Source organism: Melanotaenia boesemani, chromosome 3 (genome assembly GCF_017639745.1).
Source record: "Melanotaenia boesemani isolate fMelBoe1 chromosome 3, fMelBoe1.pri, whole genome shotgun sequence".
Classification (NCBI taxonomy): Eukaryota; Metazoa; Chordata; class Actinopteri; order Atheriniformes; family Melanotaeniidae; genus Melanotaenia; species Melanotaenia boesemani.
In genome coordinates this window covers 4,412,792-4,427,479 of record NC_055684.1, presented here as the reverse complement: position 1 = coordinate 4,427,479, position 14,688 = coordinate 4,412,792, and the positions used below count along the sequence as shown (strand labels likewise).

Below are 14,688 nucleotides of genomic sequence, written 5' to 3'. Positions count from 1 at the left end.
TTTGGTCTGCTAGGTTCATCACCACTTCATGCTATGCACAACTAATAAGGTGGATGTGACATCACGTGAATACAAGTTCTTAGCACAAACTTTTTAAGACTTTTTTGCAGGTTCTCTGGTAATTGTTACTCTATCCATTCATCTATAGAGTAAGGCTTGTTATGTTTGGGTAATGAGGTTGTCGTGACCTTGTAAGGTATAAAATGTCAGGGCAAATGTTCCACTAATGCTGTAATAAGTACAATATCTATCTAAACACGATGGAGCACCACAGCTCTGCTTTCCCGAGAAACTGAGTGATTAATCAAATAAGCTTTAGCAATCTGCACTAATTAATCATGTCAAACTCCTCTTGCCTCTTAAAATAATACCTTGTTAATTTAGCAGGCTCACAGCAGAACCTCCGTGGCCAGCTCACATTGTTATTTTTCCCTTTTACCGCTGGGCACCCTTTGTGCTATTAAATCCCATCATCTCTGTATGCAAAAAACTGAAGGAGTTCAGGTTGTTTGGGTAGCAGCTGATGAAATCAAAAGGACTGAGCATTCCTGACGACACTGCGCGAAACAGCAGCTCATTGCAGTTGCTGTGGCTTTAAATATTTTATCAAAAGAACGGATCTGGCCCAAAATGTAACATCCTTACTTTCTATCCCGACAATTAAATGGTGTTTATCTCCCATGTTTACATGCGTAGTTATGAATGACACAACGTGGTAGGAATGTCACCTTACTGGCATTTCCTCACATGTTTATTTCTATCTGAATACTTGTTGACACAGAGGGACATTTCTGATGGAGATCCACGAGCGTTGAAGAGCTTTATCGTTTAGCATAACGCGTGTGCCTTCCTCCCTCTTGCCTCCCTGCATCTGACCCTCCCTCTTTCTCTCTTCTCCTCCTCCCTCTCTCACTCATTAATCGTCACACCGGCAAAAAAAAAACACGGACACACTCCCTCTCTCTTAAACCGGGGAATAAACACGGAGCGGCGGCTGGAGAAGGATCGAGCTCCCCCTCCCCGGTGCGCAACATCCATGGTCCTCCCTTGGTGTCTGTCTGACAGGAGGGTATGTTGACATATTCTTTTTGTTTCTCCGCCTCCAGCAGAGCTGTAAACGCATTCTTGGTTTAAAATGTAACATCTAGGCTTTTCTGCTCTATCTCTATCTTGTATTGTTACGCTATTTACGCGCTGATTTTGGCGCTAATGTTCCAGCCACTGCGCTGCGGTGAAACGACATTTGTGTGCTCCACACACCGGTTTGTTTTATAACGCGCGTGGACTTTGCTCGCTCAGTCCGTGCCGTGGGGGGAGGAGGAGGAAGAGGGGAGGATGAAAATTGTGGGAGCGCTAAACCGTAGCCAGAGGCAAGTTGTTGCGTCGTTTCTTTGGCCGCTGGCCCCAGTCAGCGTGTAGACTATGTGGAGAGGAGCAAACAGGCAACCAGCAGGCAGTTTAACTCCTCCTCTCGGCTGACTTAATGTCACAGCACCTTGATTCTCTGTTTCCGTCTCCTTTTAAAGCTGCTGCTTTCAAAGCTTCTGCAGTCAGCTGCTTAGCTTGTGGCTCAGCCTGTCAGGGAAAACTGGATCTGCTATTGGCTTAGTCAGTGTATTCTCACACACCCATTACCAATAATGCAGCAGCCACACTGTGCACACACACATGCTGAGGACTTACACAATGTTGCCCATGTCACACCCTCCTATCAACACTTACACAAAGCAGTTTCTTCTGTAACAAAGTGAATGGGATTTAGGGTTGATGTGTTATTTTCCTGTTTTAATTCACAGTGAGATCATCTGTCAGTGTTGTGTGGTGTGAATGGTGGACTTGCATACTTGAAAGGCAAATCTATGAATGCAAATAACCTGACCTTTGGAACCCCTTGCTTTCACATCTTCTGTGGACTTACATACAGCAGAATATTCACACTGCTGTCTTCAGGATGCTGAAGGAGACTCTTAAAGCCTGTAATTGGCTTCCCAGGCTGCAGTTCTGTGCAAAAGACACTGTTTCAGTAATGTTGAGGTAAGGATCCGTCCCTCCATCAGACCAGTTTCCACTGACTTTCAGTCCAGTTCTAGTGTCATGTGACACACCTCAGCCTTTTCTTCCAGTTTTCCTTCCTTAAAAATGGCTTTGTAACAGCCACCCTTCCATGGAGACTATTTTTGATGAGGCTTCAGCCAACAGTAGATGGATGGCAGTGGCTCAGGTGATAGAACTTGTTGTCCAGTGGCTGGAAATTTTGGGGATTCAAATCCTGGTCATCTGTGTTTTTGTCCTTGGGCATGAATGAATTTATTTGATATGGACAACAATCTATTGACCTCAAAGGGAAACATGTTTGGTGACAGGCTTTAGCAAAGCTGCTAATTTCTACTTGTGGCCTCTGGACAGGTAGTTTCTTAAATATACTCCCATACAGACTACACAAACACATTCACACAAAAAACAATGAAATGAGTGTATCCTACTTGTATTCTGAGATCTCTCCAGCCAGTGAAAGTCAGTCTGATGTTAACTCTTATCTCTTGATCTGCTTCCTTCTCTCTTCCTCCTGTTGCATTTCTTTGATAAATCAATCATGGTGTTCATTCAACATGACCGTTGTGTTAATATCCATCTGCTGGCATGTTGTAGCTTGATGTTCCAGGCTGGAAGAAAAAGTTGGGAAGTGTGGTTTCTTTCCTTGGGGCGCTGCTGGGCAACAATGGGTCCAGGAATGTACATATTAAATGTCAGTGTCCCATCGAAACATGTCAGCGACACAGATTTTAAAGTCAGAAACAGACATAGTGCTACTTTAAAAAACTGGAACAAATTATGTGTCTTTGCGACAAACTGCTGGAAAACAAAGAACCTACAGATCCAGTTTAAAACAGATTCCTTACTAATTTAGCCGCTATATATCAACACAAAATTAGTTCTTTCTTGAGTTCTGAGCCTTTTTTATGCTCTTATCCTTCATACTGTAGGGCAGTGTGAAGAGATATGGTTAGGTACAAGTATTGCACTAAAAATGAGGAAAATCAGCCAAAAGCCAAAGAAAAACTTTAAAAGACCTTCAGAAAGCCTGGAGAACTCTAAGTGGAGAAGACCTCTTTAGAAAAATTTAGAGAAAGTTTGGCTGCTTTGAGGCTAAATAAAGTAGGGGCATCTTGAGTTTTTTTACTCAGAACTCTATATTTGTACTTTTAATGTATCTAAGTGTGTGTTTATTGTTAAATGTTTGGTTAGAATATATTCAAATGGTATGATTGCCCTTTAAAATCTGAATTATTCAGTGTGTGTGTGTGTGTGTTTTTTTTTCTTGTGTGTGTAAGTCAGACCAATTAGGTGACTCTGTTCTGTCTGCCGGGAAGCCATGACTTGGTCTCAGCAACATTTTTCTGAGCTTTTTTCCCAACAGTTAGTGATCATGTGAAGTTCAGCTGCTGCTTTAAAGTGAATCAAACTTCAACATTCTCTGTTTTCTCTGTACTGTAGTGTACATGAACAAGGAGCCTTGCTTTTGGTGTGTACATGCCATGTTTGTGTGCTGAGTTCAGATGCCGGGGGGTTCTGCTGGGATTTTGCAGCCCAGCATGCGGCCTAACAACATTTGCAATTCAAATGTGCACGTACGAAGCATCTGAAGCAGCCCTCCTCTTCTCTGTGACTCTTAGGAGGCAATCATTGCTTGCACTTGCAAGTTAACTCAGGCGTTTCTTATTTTTGTGTTATATCTCTGTTGGAAAAAGGGCTGTGTTTGTTTGTCTGTCAGAACCACAGAGGAGGAAAATCTTTATGCAGCCTACCTTTTTTACTTTGGTTTGCGTGTTCTGCAGTGTTTGGTGCATACATGCAGTGTTGCATAATTGTGTGGCATCACCCTGATCTGACCTTCAGCAGTGACAAGGCATGCAACAGGTGTGTGTGTATGTGTGTGTGTGTGTGTGTGTGTGTGTGTGTCCTGCACTTGGCTGTTATTGCTTTTGGTCCATTTCAGTGTTTTTTGGCTTCTTATATTTAGTTTTTTTATTTAGTTTTTTTTTGGGCATGTATGGTTTTGTCTCTTTCTCCTGCTGACAATCACATACACATTTCCACACACTCAAGCATATTTTACTTTTATATTTATGTATATTTTCCAAACCCCAACTTAAACACGTTCATTTCATTCTAAATACGGTAATCATTTACATTCTGGCTGTCATTTCTGACAGATACATGTTTGCTGTTTACTTTCACAGTGGGGCTGTGAGATGGGTATAATCCCGATGTATCACATCCCGCCTCTTTGTCAGAACTGCTTGGTGTCAAACTGCATCACACTGGGTTCCCTTTAGCATCATCCTTTAGCATGCAGCGTTGGGCTGTCACCCTTTCTGTCATATGTGAGCTCTGAAGAAAGTGCAAATGCAGGTTTCAATCACACAAGTGAGATTCCTAAAAACAACTCAGGGAGAAAAGAAAACTGCAAAAGGTGTTGGAGAATCCAGAAACTAATAAGTTATACAAAACATGTCCACAAAAATAACAAGAAAATAACACAAAAAGAAGAAGCTACCCAGGAAACACAAACACAGGTAGATGACTTGACAAAGAGTGAGAAAAACACTCTGACTAAAGAGATATAGAAACAAGGTAAAGCAAGCGTTCAGAAAACATGGTAATCCAAACAGCAACACATTAAAAATGAACTTTTTAAAACCCTAAAATGACCATAAACCTTGACAATATCAAAACTTTACTTCACTGAGGCCAAAAGAAAAGAATAATTATATAATTTAAGTGTCTTTTAGATTAGTAAGAAATCCTGTCAGTCATCATTATTCTCTTCTGTCTTTCTGACTGGTTGTTTTTTATACTGTGAACTATACCAGCAGTACATACTGACTTTGCCTGTTTGTAGTACACAGTATGTGAACTAACTCAGACTTCCAATACAACTCATGTCATCTGCAGAAATACTCTGATTACTCTGCAGTCGTGGGGAGTTGTCAGTGATGGACAAGAAACCGAGTAATCTGACAAATGTCAAAACAAACAGTAATCTCATCTGACCCACTGGTCAGTCAGTTTGTGAGATGGTGCAGAAACAATCACCTCATCTTGAACACATACAAAACAAAAGAGATTATTGTTGACTTCAGGAGGAACAAGAGTAAACAAAGCACTGTTTGCAACCTGGGAGAAGAGGTGGAAGAAGGTACCTTGGAGTTCAGCTAGAAAACAGACTGGAAATGCAACAGAAGCATCCAGAAGAACGAACAGAGCAGACTCTACTTCTGGAGGACGCTGAGATCATTCAGTGTCTGCACCAAGATGTTTCATATCTTCTGTCGGGGTGTTGTGGAAAGAAGAATCAGCTTCTGCTGGGGCAGCAAAGCTGGTTCTGTTCTTGGGTCTGGTCTGACCTGGAGCTAATTTCCCGGGAAGAATGCTGCAAAAGCTGCTGAACACGATAGACAAGTCTTCACATCCTCTACACAACACAGTGAAGAAACTGTTCAGTCAGAGGCTTCTTCAAGTATGCTGCAAGACAGAAAGGTGCAGGTGGTCACTCCTGCCAGCAGCACCCTCTGGAACAAGAGGTTGATGTCAGTCAGGTCAGTGAATATAACAGTTGTAATATTAAGATTGAGATATTTAAAATGTATTTTCCATGTGTATTAAACAAGATAAACACAAAATGCCTTGGTTTACTTGAACTTTTTAAACCAGAAACTATCTAAAAAATGCTGTTGCGTGGTCCAAAATGAACCAATTATAAGCAAGAAACAAGCATAGCATGTAGTATGCAACAGCACCCGTCACCTACTACATACTAGCATACTAAAGTGGGTACTGAAAGTATTCAGACCCCTTTAAATTTTTCACTTTTTGTTTTATTGCAGCCATTTGCTAAAATAAAAAAAGTTCATTTAATTTCTCATTAATGTACACTCAGCACCCTATCTTGACAGAAAAAAAACAGAAATGTAGATTTTTTTTGCAAATTTATTAAAAAAGAAAAACTGAAATGTCACATGGTCATAAGTATTCAGACCCTTTGCTCCGTATTGAGTAGAAGCACCCTTTTGAGCTAGTACAGCCATCAGTCTTCTCGGGAATAATGTGTTTTTCACAGCTGAATTTGGGGATCCTCTGCCATTCTTCCTTGCAGATCCTCTCCAGTTCCATCATGTTGGATGGTGAATGTTGGTGGACAGTCATTTTCAAGTCTCTCCAGAGATGCTCAGTTGGGTTTAGGTCAGGGCTCTGGCTGGGCCAGTCAGGAATGGTCGCAGAGTTGTTCCGAAGCCACTCCTTTGTTATTTTAGCTGTGTGCATTCGGGTCAGTGTCTTGTTGGAACATGAACCTTTGTCCCAGTCTGAGGTCCTGAGCACTCTGGAAGAAGTTTTCTTCCAGGATAGCTGTACTTGGCCGCATTAATCTTTCCGTCAATTGCAACCAGCCATCCTGTCTGCATCTGAAAAACACCCCCATAGCATGATGCTGCCACCACCATGTTTCACTGTTGGGATTGTATTGGGCAGGTGATGAGCAGTGCCTGGTTTTCTCCACAAATACCGCTTAGAATTAACACCAAGAAGTTCAATTTTGGTCTCATCAGACCAGAGAATCTTATTTCTCATAGTCTGGGAGACCTTCCTGTGTTTTTTTGGCAAACTCTATGCAGGCTTTCATGTCTTGCACTGAGGAGAGGCTTCTGTCCGGCCACTCTGCCATAAAGCCACGACTGGTGGAGGGCTGCTGTGATAGTTGACTTTGTCAAACTTTCTCCCATCTCCCTACTGCACCTCTGGAGCTCAGCCGCAGTGATCTTTGGGTTCTCCTTTACTTCTCTCACCAAGGCTTTTCTTCCACGATTGCTTAGTTTGGCTGGACGGCCAGGACTAGGAAGAGTTCTGGTCGTCCCAAACTCTTTTAAACCTTGAGTGCTGCAGAAATTCTTTTGTAACCCTGGCCAGACCTGTGCCTTGCCACAATTCTGTCTCTGAGCTTTGTGGGCAGTTCCTTCGACCTCATGAGTCTAATTTGCTCTGACATGCACTGTGAGCTGTAAGGTCTTATATAGACAGGTGTGTGCCTTTCCTACTCAAGTCCAATCAGTTTAATTAAACACAGCTGGACTCCAGCTGGTAGAACCATCTCAAGGGGGATCAGAAGAAATTGACAGCATGTGAGTTAAATATGAGTGTCACATCAAAGGGTTTGAATACTTGTAACCATGTAATATTTCAGATTTTCTTTTTTAATAAATTTGCAAAAATTTCTACATTTCTGTTTTTTTTCTGTCAAGATGGAGTGCTGAGTGTACATTAATGAGAAATAAAATGAACTATTTTGATTTTAGCAAATGGCTGCATTAAAACAAAGAGTGAAAAATTCAAAGGGATCTGAATACTTTCAGTACCCACTGTAGTATGCTAGTATGTAGTAGGCGGTTTTTTAAACAGTCTTTATTACCACTAGCAGAGGCATTAAAGGCCAAATTCAAAGCCAATAATATAATGTATTTTTACTAACACAATACTATTTTTCAGTTGATTAGTTATTTACAGTAACGCACATCATTATAACACAATGTTTATGTTAAACTTAAATAACAATTCCACCAAGTTATAGAAGATTTGAATGTGAAGAATTTAAATAGAAATCTATTAGTTGCAAAATTATTTAGTTTACCTTCCTTAAGTTGTTACGGATCATTTTAAACCTTTGTTTTCATGGATGTGGATGCAGGCAGCTGCAGCTTGCACGTGTATGCCCAGACTGACACATTCCACATATGTAGTCTAGAAAACATGATGGGAACCTGCTGATAGCAAAAAGAAGAGTTGCTTTGTCCATATTGACTGAACAGCATGGAGAAAGTAAACAAAAGGGAAAATGTGTGTGCAGGGGCGCTGCCAGGGATTTTGGGCCTCATGGAAAGAAACTGAAGTTGTAATAGCATCACAATCATTATTTCTGGTGGCCTCCCCCTGTTTTATTTTACTTAAAGGTGCTTTCAGTGATTTCACCAAAAATGTCAAGGGAAACTGATTTGACTACCAGTCCTCCACGTCATTGTCTCCCTCATGGAGCAACACATGAAGTCTAATTTATATCCAGATCTGTAGACTCACAGGTGAAGCATTAGATTAGTGGGAGAAACATATATGATGCTATATGGTTGTTGCTAGTTAATCTCCTGATATCTAGAAAATGTAAATATTTCTCTGATTGGACTGAAAGCCGTCACCCAGTCTGCTGCACTAGACATGTACTCTGTTGAGTCCCAGACTACTGACCTAAACTACATTATAGAGATAGCTGAGGATTTTCTTAACCATTCATTCTAAAATAAATACATACTATTTCTATATATTATTATTAATTCAGAAGGATTTTTCTATTATATATTTTTTCTCCAAAATGATCAATTTATTTAACTTTGGTACTGAATGCATCTAGCTCAGGTCACTGGAGGGAAGTTACATGGAAAAATATTATTAGATTATTTACTACCACAAAACTAAAACTAAAGCAGAAGCACCTGTCTGAGTATGGATGTGGGTTAGTTAGGTTAACGTGGGGAACTGGTGGCCAACCACTTTCACATCTTCTGAAAATTCCTGCCATTTAACCATATTGGAGTGAAATTGTAGAAGAAATGCCTCATGTGATGCATCTTCAATTGAAATACGATTTCTGTACGATTTATTTTGGAAATTTTCCTACAACCATTTCTTCCAATGACCAATACTTAGTTAATATAATGTTGGCAGCTGGTAAAAAAGCTGAGGAAATGGCTAATAGAAAAACCCCCAGTAAAAAAAGGAATGGAAGGAAATAGTATCAGAAATATACAAAATGGAGAAAATAATATTTTCCTTGAACCTTAGAATGGAACAATTTATTAAATACTGGAGGAAATGGGAAGCTTTACTGAACATGGAGGCCCTGGGTCATGTAATAGTTAATATCTGTAACTTGATGTTATTGTGGAACAGTGTATTTTGACAGAAAGACGGAAGTAGACATGTAAGTGATGTTATTTCCCTTTAATGTCAATGGACTCTGTACATAATGGGCTCAGAACATTGCTAAAACCTGTACTACTAACTGGACTGACGGAGGCAATGTTGACGCCATACAAAGAGCTTCCTGTTTCGCAAAGGGAGAGAAGAGGGAAGGGGAAATAAACAAAAATAATAAATAAAAATTGGCTGGAATTGATTACTCAGGAGCATACCTATTACACTTATAAGTCAAGGACATATGGGATCTTGACTGACCTTAGAGAATTTAAAAAACTCATATTTTTGTCCGATTTTAAACTGGTTGACGTGTTTTCTGACATGGAAATGGGATTGCATGTGTGTGCGTGCAGGCATCTGTGTGTGCTCACTGCCGTGGACACAGAGAGCAGCTATGACACGCCGTCATGTAAATCAGATAAATAGTATCAGACTGTTTAGCTTGTTACTTGTTGTTTTTTTAGAGGAAATGTGACTTTAAATGACCATATTGAATTTATTTCAAGAGACGCACTTGCGTGGTGACATCACTTCCTGTTGTCTTAAGGCGGATTTTTGGTTGCGTGGTGTTTGCGTCTGTGTAACCGCCGTAGGTTCAGCGTAGCTCCGCGGAGGCTCGATGTGCGCCTCTTCCATACCTGACGTGCACCCCTGCTTTGCAGACGGTGACGCGGAGGTTCTCCCTTCTGATTGGTCAGTTTGTTGCCAGATATCTGGATCTTCTCGCTGATTTTGTGTGGTGCTACGACCCACTTTAGGGTTATGAGAAGGCGTAACAAAAAAGTAAGCGGTGGACAGATGTTAAAGTGAAATAAACCAGTTTTTATTGTGAGTGAACATGAAGATTAATGAAACAGGTGGCAAACACAAACCATTGTTGGGGTTTGTGAAACTGCTAAAAGAAACACAAAATGTTATCACTAAAGCCTAACTCAAAACCCGCCGGATAAACAAAACCAAGATTACAAAAACAAAAGAGTGAACATAAACCAGCGTACTTATCTAGATAACAAACGTGCAGCAGTTCCAATAATCTAAGTAACATAAATTCACCAACAAATAACCTAAGCTAGCCCAGCACAAACTACTATTAATTTCTAAAGTTTAAACACAAATGCTGAATCTAAGGCAGAACATAAACAAACTTAAAGAGCAGCCAAAACAGCTGTATGCTACACAAAGGCAAAACAAAACCAAACCGAGACTACAAATTACAATAACTGAAATCACAAACAGACAGTTTAATCCTGCTGAAAACCTCTAAGTAGTACAAACTACCAAAGTACCACCACTAAGCACAGCAAACATACAGTCGAAAACCACCACAATTCTGCCAAGCTGAGGGAGAAACCATCTGTGCTAACCTGCCTCTCCCTCCAGAATGAACACAGCAGCAGTCCTTTATTTCCTGGTTGCTGGCAGGCTGTGATGTGATTGGCCGGGTGATGAGCCAATCAGAGGGGAGGAGACGAGGGCGTGCCTGGTCTAGTCACTCCTAACAGACATCAGGGCCTGGCATTTGCTTGACGAGCAGCAATGAGTGGCGTCTGTAACACTCTCCGCCTAAAGTTTTTTAGCTATATATATATATATATATATATAACTAGTCTGTTATAGTTCAATTAATTTCGATTCAATTCGGGACAATTTCAAGCCACTTCTAAAGACAGTCTAATCCAATCCAGTTTATTGTTGTCCAATTAAAATCCAATTTAGACAAATCTATTCTATGTTCTGCACTAGTCCAATTATAAATCCCTTTAACCAGGAAGGACAACCTCCTGTAGAACCTGACTCGGGAAGGGTGGCCATCTGGCTTGACATGTTTTTACTAAAACAGGAAACAGGCAAAAAATGCCACAAACGAGCACAGGAACTTTTTTCACATTAAGTTAAAAAAAATGTCAAAATGTTTCTGTTCACTTTTATATTCACATCTTTTAAATACAGATCAAAAACTGAAATGGAAACCTAGAAGTAGATTAGAAAACGCAGTTTCAGGTGCACAGCCACGTCATGTTACATGCAATTCAGCAGGCAGATTTTATGGGACATATTGGACCAACTGAGGTGAAGCTATGAGATACTATGTCTTTACTCCAAATGTTTTTGTTTACTCAGAATGTAACAAATATTTGATATCTGATAGGAGATGAGTAGCACTTTGTTATTGATTGCTAGCTGATGCGGCTGTAATTTTTCAGAGCCACAGTGAGACAAGCACTTTTTAAACAGAAGAGAACACACCAGTGCCCTTGATTCTGACAGCATAATCACAGCGGGGCTGAGCTTTTGTTGTATGACATCTGAATTAAGCCATAACTTCACCCACCACCCACCATGATCCTGTCAAAATTTAGTTATGGGGCAGCCTACAGCATCATTGTGTTGAGTAGTGTGTCAGGGAGTTGCCTGCAGCAATGGCCACACTTATTTGGTCCTCTCTAGTCTTTGTATTAAGAACCTCTTCCCATAGTAACTTTCCTCCTGTTGTTGTCTGTCTGATTGGAGCTTTGTTTTGCTTTTGATTTACACTCTCACGGCTTTTGGCAGTTCATTGCCTTCCTCAGATTGCAAGACGTCTCTGTTCGGATGTGAGAATAGAGAAACAGGAGCTATTTCATGCCATAAGACGGTTTTATTTTACCGTTCTGTTCCCAACCATTGCTTATATGGCTGTTCAGGGTTGATGTGAAGCATCACTCTGTCCTTCTGAAGGAGAGGCGGGGAGCTGTGCCCTGAGCAGCAGTGGCTCAGCTTGCTTCAGCTGCATGATTACAGTGAGTCAGCAGGTTCTCAGTATTTTCCCCCTTTTCCTCGTCCTTAGCATACCTACCCTCGCCTTTCTATACTCAGCCGCCTTCGTTCATTAAATCCCTCGTCTTAACATGATGAGATGCATCATGTTTTCTTGTATTTATGTATTGCTTAATACCCAAAATGCTTCGTATTTTTGTGTATGCAAGGAAAGAGAAAGCTTGTTGCTTCTTTTTAGGCTTTTTATTCCACCTTTGTTAAAGCTGGCTCTGGATAGGCCTTTCTCAGATACTTTATATTGGCCATTTTCAACTACTTGTGCCAGCAGCTGTTGTTTTCTTTTAGCCACTTCACGCTTGGCAATCATTATTTAGAGCCTTGGTATTCAACATTTGTGGAGGACGACTCATTTAATTATTTGTTTGTGTTCATTTCCCCCCAGTTATTAGGATGCGATATGGGCTGAGTCTTGCACAATGTGTGTTCGAGGAAGGCTGAATTGGGGGAGACTAGTCTGTAGTGAGGTCGATCTCAATGTAAACATTTTATAATAGATAGAATAATACTCGAGAAGGGGATTAGGAGAGATTAGAGGACCAGAAAAGTAAAAATCCACAACAATACACTGCTTTTTGCTGCAGAGTAAAACCTAGTTGCATTGATTTGATTTGAATATTTGTTTAGCAGGATTAAGTTGAATTTATCAGGTAAAGTTAGGCTGAATTTGGCCCATGGTCAAGTTTTAGTAATTAAAATTTGTTGCTGTTGCTTTGTGCTTAACGAGATATGAACCTCAGCTAAGGACGGTGGGCATACGCTGACCTCTACATTATATTTCCCTGGTAATTAGGCTGGAGGATGATTGTGCACCAAATGCCCAGTGAAGCAGGTGGGTGTAGTCTGAATGCAGACTGCAGCTCGCTGACTGTTTGCTGGATAGCTCCCAGTGTTTCTTAGTGATGAGCAATGGTTATGTTTGAGGGTTGTGTTGCCTGTGTTTGTTGCAGTAGATACACAGTCTACTTCAGTGTGGCCTCGAAACTGGTCTGACAGGTTGGAAGGCACATGCAGCCAAAGTCATGTCTCCATACTCTGTACACTCATAACTAGACTATGTGTTTACAGGTTTTAGTTCTAATCTGCGGGCACACTTAAAAATATTTCTGGGTTTTTGTTGCTCCATCTTGCTCATTGCGTGCTGTGTTTGCAGCCCTGCGAAGGATCAACTGTACTGAACACACACACAGGCTTGCAATCTGGACTGTGTTACAAAGCATACACGTTGTTTGCTTCAGATTCCCTGCAAGACATCAATATGAGATATTTTCTGAGAAATATCTTCATCTATCTCTACATGGAATCTTTTGTCAGAAATCATTACAACCTTGTGCAGAGTTAACTTTAGACAATCTGTGTTTCACCATAAAGATTATCTAGTTGTTGTTTATTTTGTCACGATGAAAAAAGTTTTAACCCTTCTCTAATCTCTAGTGTGTTTTGACCATTTAGCATGGCATTGTCTAACATATAATCATTACTCAGCTTTTTATGTGCAAATCTTCTTTAGTATCCATAGGGTGGGAGAATAATTGTTATGCATTAGCTGAAACAAGTCAAATATGAGTGGTTTCAAAGGCTGTGCGATTTTTAAAAAAATTGTTTTTAATAAGGAGAACACATTTATTTTTATTTGTTAGATCTTCCCATGATGCAGACTGCACATTTCTAATGTGTAATTTCCCTTGTATTTTTTTGGTATAGGATCTTAAAATAAAGCTAAAGGTGTTTGCCAGATCTTAGCTTTGACACCAACAGGGCATGCATGTTAGGAAGTGTTTTCCTTTGTGTAGCAACAGTTTTCAAGTACTGCAAAAACTCTGTAACACCTGCAAACTAGTTCCCTTTAAATGCTTTTGGAACATGTTTGTTTAATGTTTAATGTTTAATTGGCATTGAGCCTTGCAGTGATGTCTGACCTTCATCGACTTCAGGATTGATGGGAACATAGTTCCCAGGGTGCTGCACTCTGGTCTGCAACAAGGCTGCAGACTAACTTTTTTTATGAGGAGCACAGTGGCCCCTAAATTAAAGTTTTATGAGCGCAAGCAGAAAATTTAGGGGCGCATACTGAAATCGCCTTGCAAAGCAAATATTCAAATTTCCTCTCATTTTCACTATATTAGTGATAAATACTTGAACAATAAATTCAGAAATTACATTTTACTGTGCAGTTGACACAACATTAAAGAAACATCTCACTGGCTGCACCAATACAAAACAAGAAGACATAGGACGTGTGCCTACACTCCCTCCTGTCCTCCCTTGTAGGGGGATAAGATGCCTGTCTAGGCCAGCCTTTGTAATTTGGTCTCCTTGTACGCAGAGCTTGACTCTGTCGCTTGGCTTTGTCGTTACAGTAGGTGGCGTTCAGTTTTACACCAATCTTCCTGTGCAGATCTATTTGGCCTTTAAATTTAGTAAAAGGCAGTTCTTTGAAATAGACTGTGTTAAACTTTAGAATCAGTTCTGTTTCCTCAGCGCTCTGGTTAGCAGCCTCTTGTTTTCTAAATGCAACTGGGAGCGGAGTTGCACTTTTATTACACGGGTCATGGCATATTTTATGCTTCAGACTGGCATTGTGTTTAATCAAAGTGTTGTGTTTTAGTTGTGTGGTGCCAGTTTTATCAGCAAATTTTGTGTTCTCCGCATGTTGTGGGTATCGACAGCAGAATTTGCAGTTCACTGAATTCGTGCCCTTAAAATACGTCAGCCAGGTTAACCCCTGCAGCCACTCATTACAAAAACAGGATTTCCTGGCTTTTTTCTATTTCGAACTCATTTTCAGCATTTGGCTCGTCTGGAACACTAGATTTACTGGAAGAAAGTAAGAACTGCCATCAATGTTTGTGT

At 40.4% G+C, this 14,688-nt stretch overlaps 1 protein-coding gene across 1 annotated transcript in view; it reads left to right on the top strand.

Annotated features, from left to right (window-relative positions):
* Positions 1–939: 939 nt before the first annotated feature.
* The window catches only part of LOC121636383 (band 4.1-like protein 1), a 125,354-nt gene continuing 111,605 nt past the window's right edge, over positions 940–14,688 (top strand). Inside the window, exon 1 of the mRNA XM_041979864.1 lies at positions 940–1,069. The gene's annotated coding sequence lies outside the window, so the exon portion shown is untranslated. The remainder of the gene's footprint in view (positions 1,070–14,688) is intronic.